We start from the raw sequence: 8,306 nt of genomic DNA, 5'->3' as shown, positions 1-8,306 counted from the left end.
AATTTTAGGATTCCCCTTGAGGATACAAAGAATGGTTTATATCCTTTGGAATAGGTTGTTCCAGGATGGTCAGATGGGGTGCTTCGTGTAGTACATACGCTGTGAAACCACAGACCCTGGGCTAGCTCGTCGCACTCAGCACAAGGTCAGTCTGGTGGCCGCTCGCATGGAATTGGATCCAAATTTTCTAAATTGAGGCCTCAAAACCAATCTCTGAAAACCATATGGATGCCCTGTTCATCACCCTCCTGTGAGCACTTGGCGTGGTTCCCCAGGGGAGGCCCTGTCCTGCAGGTCCCCTGTTACGGGGCTGGGGTGTGCCCATGCGCCCAGCGGTGAAGCCCCGTTTCTCCACCGGGGAGGAGCATCCAGGACCCGGCTCGTGGGGCTGAACGCCGAGCCCTCCACGGTTAGGCCAGTTTTTTAATGCCACTCGTCGGATAAACACCCGCGTGTGTTCCCGTGGCTGCCTCTCCGTGAAGGCTGCCTGTTCCCACGCGCTCCTCTGCTCTCGCCTGCAGAGGGTCGGGCTGGGTGGTGCCCAGAGAAGTCCACCACCTGGTGTAAAGGCAAGATTAACTCCTGTCTGACAGATAGGTCTGACCTGTCCTTTAAAACTGGAGGAAAATGACACAATCTCCCATGAACACCTTGTCAGTGCTTTGCTAACTTTATGATTAGAAAAGGGGCCATGATGTCAGGCTTATTTCTTCTTCCCTTTAATGCACTTTATTATTACTATTCTATTGACAATAGACATGAAAGACAGCTTATTCCCTTCCTTTTGGTAGCAGCCTCTATATAATGGTGAACTCATTCTCATTTCCCCCGTCATTCTTCTCTTTTCTTGAAAAAACCTGTTTGACTATCCACTGCAATCCCAAATCCCCTTCTACCGATGCGCTGCCAAGCCCCTGGTTACATATCCTGTCTATAGGCATTGACATTTCTTCTTTAAAATAGCGCTGTGCGCTGCACTGAATTCCATCTTAACAATTCAGATAATTTCTCCAATTTATGTAGATCAATTTGAACTCTAATCCCATCTCCACAGTGATTGCAGTGCCTTTCACTTCTTTATCGTCTTTAAATTTCATCCTCCAAGTCGATTAAAACGGCGAATGGTGCAGAGCGAGGGTGGGGGTGCGTTGCCTGCATCTAACAGTCGTGCAGTCATAATTTTGCACTCACATTTCAACCTTTTTAGTAAACTTCTCTGAACCGTGTTTCTTGTAAATCACCATATCACATCTGCTGCTTCCCCGTCTTTAATAAGGCCGGTTACCTGTGGAAGAAGATAACTAGGTTTTCCTAACCTGCTTATAATTCCATGTTGGCTGTTTTGTATCGGCTCAGTTTTTTCTCTGTATTTACGGACTGATTCTTTTAATTATTTTCCAGCCTCCTTAGAGGCATTAACGTTTGTTCCTCACGTCCTCCTTTTAAAAAAAGCTGTATTTGTCCCTCTGTAACTACAGCGGTTTGGGTCCCATCCCCGCACTTGCTGCCCGCGTTCTCGAGGTGATTGCAGGTGGCTGAGCAATGCTACATCCAGTTCCCTGCGAATCCTCTAGTATCATTTAATAAACCTCCACGGACATGCAGTTTGCAGAAATAGTCTTAAGCTTTTAAGGGTTTAAGCGTTTGGTGGCAGCTGGTGTTTTGGAGGGGGCTCACACAAGAAGGGCATGCTAACCTCCTCATCATGCAGCACTTGCGTTCCTCCCCTGCCAGGTAATGGTCCTATACCTCGCTTTTACACCTAACATATTCATAAAAACTTTTGTTAGTCTTCTTTGCAGCTTTGTTTATTGATCACTTATTACTCGTCCTTTTACCTCGGCGTAGGCTGCTTATTTTTCCATCATCTTTACTAGAAGAACATGCACCAGATTTTCTCTGATGGCCTCGGTTACTGTCATCAACCATTGGGATGTTATTTAGCGAAGAAGCTGAAATAATCGGGCTGGAATACTATAAAAATAGCGCTCTGTATTTTAGCCTTCTCCACGCCTTTCAGACATACAGTCTCACCACTGAGTATTTTGAGTCTACTTCTGTCTTTAAATGCATGCAAAATAGTGGCTTTGAGCGCCTTTGGATTGTGCAACACACGAGAAGAGGGTCCTTGTTTCACTTTGGACTGTTTGTTTGGAGGGATATTTGCTCAATCCTCTGCAAATCAGGCCACTGATTTTTAGCAGCCAGCCTTGAGTTAAACAAATCCGGGAATTAACTGGCCTGAGTTCAGTTAATCAATTGTAAAAAGGGTTTGCTAATTCCGGAGCTGCAGCGATCTGCGGAGGAGTACGCGGGGTTTCTTCGAAGGCAGACGGAACTGGCAGAAGGGAAACAGAGCAAAGTCATTTTTAACAACAGCTGCAGGTAAACGCTGTGCCACGAGCGGCATCTGCTTGTGCAAGCTGTCTGCCCGGTGCTTTTCCCATTAAAAACGCGCACTTCGGTAAAACAATCAAATCGCTTAATTACATTTGATTGGAACAAAATCCCCAGCAGTTGTATTGTTCTTAAAAGCTAAAGAATGCAAAGGGACCTGTGAATATAACCTTACGTGGAAGAAGAACGCCCTGGGTATGGATTTCGGTAGCAACGATTCAGTAATGAGAACATCTGCTTGATTAGCTGAAATAGGCTTTCATGTTTTCTCTGGCTATTTTATCCTCTCCTGGAATTCTATACTCTAAATCCTTTTATCTGAACCAGATGTACTTAACTATCGCGTAATGGTAGGTTTGATCCGGAGGTTGAGAATTCACAGTTTTATATGTCAGTAACAGCTCTGAGAGACGCAGATGTTTCATGTTAATTTCAGTATCTCTTAGACTGTGTTTATTTATTCACATGTTTACACAACCAAGATAACGATTCGGATGCCATGGGGTAGTTTATTTCTGTTCATTTATTTGATGTTCAAATAACATAACCTGCTTTAAATCTCAGGGTTTGCGGGGAGGGTTTTGTTTTTTGTGGTTTTTTTTTTTTTTTTAATTGAACAGGCCTCTCTTCACTCGTGAATCTCTGGCGATTTCACTGTCATGTCTGAATAAAGCATCAGAATTAAATTTTAAATATGCATATTGACAAAAGACAAGATGATCATAATTATAAATGATTGATTGGTCCAAGCCCACATCATTGGATTAATTCTTCACTCCTTCGCACACCGTTAATTTGGAATAAATTTGCAGCAATCAAGTGATCTTAACTCGTGGGGTAAGTATGAAGATCTTAATGTTCTGCCTGAGCTTTAATTGAGCTTAAAAGGCCTAATTCTGCCTCGGATCTATTCTTATTTTTGTTTCAGACCGGGAGTGAATGTAGAGCTTAAATTTGAAAATGATCCTCCTGTCTACATACTGGCTGGTGAGAGTTTTCCCACCCAGTAATTGCTTCCATTAATAGGCTCAAGCTCTCACGCAAGGACGGAGGACACGGGGCAGCCTGGCCCGTGTGCTGCGGAGGTGCTTTTAGAGCGGATCACTTAAACTTACACGTGCATGGAATGGGATTACATTTTCCACATTACTCCTATCAATTCTTGTAAGGTTTGTTGCAAATATGCAGCGGTTTATTTAGAGAATGCCAGGAGGGAATAAAGCCACAGAAGGTCTCAGAGTTTCAGAGTGAGGTAAATAGTGGGTTGCAATATATTTAACAAATGATCATGAAAAACACAGGAAAGGAGAGAGGAAAAACACATTCCCTGGCTATGAAGTTGTTTAAATATAAGAGTCAGGAGCACTGTTCAGTCGGGAGCGCTTCCTTGGCTTTTCCCCTGCCTAAATAAATCACCACAGCGTACGCAGGGGACGTGGCGATACGCAGCAAGTTCTACCCTGCAAGCCCCTCGCCGCCCTCCCCTGCCACGGCACCGAGCCCTGCACGATGCCAGGCTGGAGCGTGGTCCTGGTGTGGTGTGCGGAGCCTCAGAGGGATGCCCCCGGCTCGGTGGGACGCCCCCGGCTCCATGGGGCGCCCCCGGCTCGGTGGGATGCCCCCGGCTCGGTGGGACGCCCCCGGCTCGGTGGGACGCCCCTGGCTCCGTGGGACGCCCCCGGCTCCGTGGGGCGCCCCCGGCTCCATGGGACGCCCCCGGCTCGGTGGGATGCCCCCGGCTCGGTGGGACGCCCCCGGTTCCATGGGACGCCCCCGGCTCCGTGGGGTGCCCCCGGCTGGCGGCCCAGCGGTGCAGGGGGATGCAGCGGAGCCCACAGTGACCCCACGGCCCCGGGGAGCTGCACAGCTCGCACAAAGCAGATCAAGCCTCCCGGTAAGACACAGCGAGGGCCTCCCTTTCCCTCTGAGTGCAACGGGCTCTGAGGCACATTTCTGCCTCCTGCCTGCCTGTACGCAGGATGCAGAGGATAAATGGCCAAAAAAACCCCAAACCCCAACAAAAAAAACACCTCTTGGTTCTTTGTGCATTCAGGATCTTTCAGTTAGTTGTACAAGACATCCAAAATTTTACTTTGTGAAAAAAAATAGATTGGTTTAATTAGGGAATGCGGGACAAAAAGAGTAACACCTCTTCTGTTTGTGTGCACACAAAACCAGCTATTTTTTTTTCTTTTAAGTTCCTTTTATTTGGGATTGAGAAATGGATGACAAAAGGAGGAAGGGCTGGGTCGTCTCCTGGCATCACAGTCAAACTGGAAGTTTTCCCATAAATTGCAAGAAAATTTTCCTGCAGGCAGAGCTGCAGAGGGGACACGTTTTGGGTTCAAGTCGAGACCTAGCACGTTTAGCCAGTTGTCGTTTCTTTTTTAGGCCAGCGTGAGGGTTTCGTAGCGACGCACTCGGCCTGTAGGCAGACAGGTGGGTTCGCGGGGAGTCGGCGCCCGGGGGCGAATTCACGCGATGCGGAGCCTGCGCTGTGGCTCGTCCACAGCCACGCGGCCGCCCGCCGTTAGGTCTCGCTGCAAAGCCTCGCTCGCAGGGCAGCAACCCAAACAAAACCAGCTAAGTGGAAGAACAGAATGTTAATTTTCCATTAAATCAAAGTGGGGCTGTGAGCAGATTCTCTGTTGCAGATTTCAGATAAGAAGTAAGAAAAAATTGGGAAAAGGGGAACAGGCAAATTTAAAAGTTCTTAAACTATTGATTGTCAATGAAATCTGCCTTGGTGCGTGTGACTTGTGCTCAGATAGCACCCTTTATTATGAACTGCTCATCAGCCCACCTTTCCAGTCCAAACTGGGAACGCACTGGGGGGCCTTCCCAGCCCACTGGTGCCTGTAGGGACCAGCCTGGAGCACCGGCGGAGATGCGGGGGGCGCAGGAGCGTGTGCTGTCCGGGGGGGTGCAGCATGGGGGCTTTCGCCCCCCCCACCTCCCTCTCCGCCCACTCCCCCAGTGCAGAGCGGCTCGCAAGGCAGGGGCTTTGCCCCCAGCTGCAGCAACATCTGCCAGCTCTCGAAACATCGACGCTCCTGGCTCTGCCGGTCGTAGCCGGTGCCTACGAGCACGGTGTTATTTCACCTCAGCCTCTCTTGGGGCTGCCTTTTCCTCGGGCCAGGGTGACCCCCTCCTCCCTGGCCCCCCAGGGCCCACGGGAGCGAGGGGCTGTAACTAAGGTTATATGCAGCTGCGTGGAGAGGGGGCGAGGAGGAAGAGCTGGCAGGGAGCGACGAAAACAATGATTTCCAGTTGAATCACAAAAGCAGTAAAACCTGCCATCAGCCTAACTTTTGTAACTGTTATGTAGTCATAGGGAATAGTCCTTATTCTCAAATAATAAGTGTTGTTAAAGTATTTTATCTCCGTCATGAATTATATATTAATGTGGTAAGTATTCATCATCTATTAAAATGATCCCATGTTGAGTAACATGAAAATATTCAAATCGGATTATTTCAGATCATGCTTTTAAAAGCAAGGAAGACTTTCCTGTTTTTTCATTAAAATATATCCTGGCAAGACCGTACAGTACCTGCAACTCCCAGCCAGAAATATGTGTCACGTTGACATTAAAAATATTGGTGTTCAATAGTACAGTAATTCTGCTGCACAATACTTCATTCTTACCCATGAATCCAGCTCTGGATGAGAAAAACTAATTTTACTGACCTGGAGAGTCTCACTGGCTGAAACTTAGCAGCGTTTCATATTCTGGTGACCCCGGTGGGCTTCAAATACTGGAGGTAAGAAACAAAAGGTCTTTAAAATCCTATGGCCCCTTTCCTTGCCAGTGCAGAGCTATTGAGCTATTCCCTTCTGTGCAAAACCCAGGGTACTCTTAAACATGCTAATGACTTCCCACCGCGTTGCTGAGAGGAGGCGATGCATCCCTAAACAGAGCAGGGATCTTCCTTAAGTGACGATGAGTTCCCCTTCCACCATGGCACCTGACAGCATCTTAAATGTACATTGGAGAAATACAACAGCGGGTTGTGTCTGGCTGCTACAGCCTGCGATTAATTAGCTTTGCTGATTTGGGGGGATTTTTGCTCCTATTTCTTTCTGCGTGTTTTGTCCGTATAAGCGAGTCTGCCTGCCCTTTGTGTGCGCAGCATTTCTGAGGAGATACTGATGTTTTCGTGCTGTACGTCGCTCTGAGGCAGCCGCAGTCAGCTCGCCCCCGGCTTCTACCTCCAGCGTGTGTGTTTGCTTGTTTTCACTCTGGATAGCTAAGCAGATGATTGAATAACTGCGGAGGCCATTTCTTGTTCCTTCATTATTTTCACAGCAAATACAGGCAGAATTCTAGACCCCGGAGAAAATACAGCTAAGCTAAATTTTGAAATTGTAAAGTGCTGGCAACAGCTAGATAATGCTCATTAAAAACATCAAGCTGGAGCTCTGAAACCTCTTGTCAGTTTACACAGTAATTCGGCTGGAAGTATGTTCTATGGGAGTTTTTTTCCATGGAAACCTGAAGTGTAATCCCCCAAACAACTCACTTCACTCTAATGTATATGGGCTTGATGTTTAGATACCGCCCGGCTATGTTAGTCTGGTTGCTATGGTCCTGTTTTCTTTTTCCTATAACCTTTGATTAATACACTAACCATCGCAAGAAGTTGGAGGACTGCTCTGTGAACATGCCGTATGGAGCGCGCTGGGTAGAGATGGGCTTGCTAGATGCAGAAACGCTGCTAGTCTCTTCCAAGAAACTCTGGCAGTATAAACAGCCTTGGCCTGTGCTTATACAGCATCTCAATCCCCTCCGCGCCGCTGCCAAGACTTCTCACTGCAGATTTTCTTTCACCCGTCATCCCCACCCCATCACTCGGTGCCGGAGCCTGCTCGCAGCCCGGCCGGGTTGCCTGGGATTTGCAGCACATCCAGCTCTCCCGGCTCCAGCCCCTCGCAAGCCGGGATGACCGCGGCTCACGGCTTGGTGCGGGCAGCTTACGCAACGCGCGCGTGGCGGGCTCGGAGCCGGGTCACGCAGTGCAAAAAGCCGACGTCTGTACCCAGCTCGGGCCTTTGCAGCTTTTTTCTATTATCATCAAGTTCCTTTCCTTTGCAGCCCGCAGCTAAGCAGGGTGGCAAATCTTCAGATGATACCGCTTGGCAAGAGTGTTGACTTTCAAGCACAAGAGTAACCCAGGAATGCAACGCTTGAGGGAGCTCAGAAAGCTGACAGAGCTTCATGGATTGTAATTCTGCTCCAGTTCTCTCTTGCTATGAAATGCCTTTTCCCTTTTTACCAGTCTCGGTCAATCCAGTTTACAAAAATGTTGGTTAATTATTATCTTCTCTGTATCGCAGAGGGAGAAACTGAGACATGGAGAAGCAGAATGGTGTGTCTGGAAGACACTCAGCAGGCAAAGCAGATCCGCAGTCTAGGTCCCCAGGTCTGCTGAGAAAATAAAACCAGAACAAAAGCATATCTTTACTTTTTGCACATTAATCTACACCATTATCAGCAACTTATGTGTATCGCTCTCTGAACCAGTAAACTATTTTTAACTGCTGTATTTATGTTGCTGTGGTTCTCAATACTTCTTACTGTTTTCAGCCTTTATTTCGACTTATCTACTGTGGGATTTGCCTCGTCAGACAGATATCTGTAATGCAGATGTAGATATACGAGTAAATCATTTGAGGCTTTACGGGCAATGGAAAAAAGGAGGCTCTATAAGGCACTTTCCTTATCTCAAAGTAGACTACCATAATAAGTCAGATGAGTCACAGCCTTTGACCGTAAAGGCAAGCCAGGGTGACTCAGATGCACACGCGAGACCCTGTGAGATGAATCCTTCCAAGGCAGAGGAGGTGTGCAGATAGCTGGTTAGCAAGGCTGGCTCACGTAGAGCACACGTCCAGTTTTCCCCGTGGGA

At 47.8% G+C, this 8,306-nt stretch overlaps 1 long non-coding RNA gene across 2 annotated transcripts; it reads left to right on the top strand.

Annotated features, from left to right (window-relative positions):
- The first annotated feature begins 2,283 nt into the window (after positions 1 to 2,283).
- Positions 2,284 to 7,943, top strand: LOC142061646 (uncharacterized). 2 transcript variants are annotated; one of them, XR_012662183.1, is made up of 5 exons: positions 2,284 to 3,234; positions 3,326 to 3,566; positions 4,789 to 4,836; positions 5,878 to 6,161; positions 7,735 to 7,943. It is a non-coding gene; the product is annotated as an uncharacterized LOC142061646 (long non-coding RNA). The 2 variants fall into 2 exon arrangements; XR_012662184.1 differs by lacking the exons at positions 2,284 to 3,234; positions 3,326 to 3,566; positions 4,789 to 4,836 and adding an exon at positions 7,493 to 7,622 and having other exon boundaries at positions 5,299 to 6,161.
- The last annotated feature ends 363 nt before the right edge of the window (positions 7,944 to 8,306 follow it).

The sequence above is a fragment of the Phalacrocorax aristotelis genome, chromosome 8, assembly GCF_949628215.1.
Source record: "Phalacrocorax aristotelis chromosome 8, bGulAri2.1, whole genome shotgun sequence".
Taxonomy (NCBI): Eukaryota; Metazoa; Chordata; class Aves; order Suliformes; family Phalacrocoracidae; genus Phalacrocorax; species Phalacrocorax aristotelis.
Note: the sequence above shows the minus strand (reverse complement) of the source record. Positions and strands in the feature narration are given on the sequence as shown.